The sequence below is a fragment of the Dendroctonus ponderosae genome, unplaced genomic scaffold (genome assembly GCF_020466585.1).
Source record: "Dendroctonus ponderosae isolate FM_Combo_2020 unplaced genomic scaffold, Dpon_F_20191213v2 Dpon_F_20191213_4, whole genome shotgun sequence".
Classification (NCBI taxonomy): Eukaryota; Metazoa; Arthropoda; class Insecta; order Coleoptera; family Curculionidae; genus Dendroctonus; species Dendroctonus ponderosae.
In genome coordinates, this window is record NW_026018611.1 from 2,438,754 (window position 1) to 2,439,828 (window position 1,075).

At 35.3% G+C, this 1,075-nt stretch overlaps 2 protein-coding genes across 2 annotated transcripts in view; one reads left to right on the plus strand and one right to left on the minus strand.

Moving 5' to 3' along the window:
- LOC109543738 (fatty acyl-CoA reductase wat) overlaps positions 1-1,075 on the minus strand; it is a 65,420-nt gene that overhangs the window by 33,214 nt on the left and 31,131 nt on the right. The gene's annotated exons all lie outside the window — the stretch shown is intronic.
- Positions 1-1,075, plus strand: part of LOC109543725 (cytosolic 10-formyltetrahydrofolate dehydrogenase) — a gene marked incomplete at its 5' end in the record, with an annotated part of 68,889 nt that overhangs the window by 2,035 nt on the left and 65,779 nt on the right.

The following is a 1,075-nucleotide window of genomic DNA, read 5'->3' on the forward strand; positions in this document are numbered from 1 at the left end:
CTCGTTGCATTCCTTGTCTCTTTCCGATCAAAATGATGGATCACTCGAGGTATTTTGAGGAACTTGAATTTGAACTTGAACCAAAAATCAAAATTTTGCAATCGCGTTTTTTTATCAATTAAAAAATTCGACCTAATGAAAATTTACTCATAATATTACTGTTACTGATTACGAAAAACATCACTTAACGGGAGCTTCTAGAATTAATCAACGCAATTATTAGCAACTGATTTAAACACATTTTACTTAAACCTGATTACACATTAAAAAAAAAACAATAATTTTACAAAGTTAAACTACTTACATTAGGAGGCATGTTTGTTTCTTCACGACCTGCCTGCCACTAACTACACAAATCACTTCGACTAGTTCTTGGAATACCAAAGTTGAGCACTAAACGCGGTCGTATCTGTTGGCAATAATTTATACTGATTCCTAAACCTAAACAATCGTTATCACTCTGAGAAGCCGACTGTTCATGTTCCTTTCTCTTTCGGTATCTGGTAAGTGCAGGAAAGGATGTTTTTACTTTATGCCTCCTCCCCCTTCAAGGGATTTTTCATAATAGAAAAAATCACCTGATCAAAAGTCGGTGCATTGGGAGGATCTTTACAACAATCGTGACAAGCAACGATATGATTTTTTATTTTGCTTTTCATAATGTGGGTTTTTAATCTTGCTTAAATTAGGATTCTGATGACTTTTAAAAACAGAATATTAAAGGTTTAACCAGTGGCGGATCCAGCTTTAAATTCAGGGGGGGGGGGCTAATGTAGAAAAAATAGTTTCGTGCAAGGGTGGCGTAAAATTAATGCAAAATTTCATGTTTTCCGTCCCGTTTTGCATGTTTCTCGGAAGCAAAATGAGCAAGAACGCCCGTTTTTACATCGTTCCAAAGAGAACTAAATGGCCTTTTTAGAAAATGAACCATCGATAAGGAAATGTTGCAGGTTTCTCAAAAAATGCTTGAATTCAAGAAATTTTAGATTTGCGTAGTTTTTTTTTTGAGTTGCAAAATCCACTTGAACATGACGCTGCTTTTTTCGAAGTTTCTCAAGAACCATTCGAGCCACAG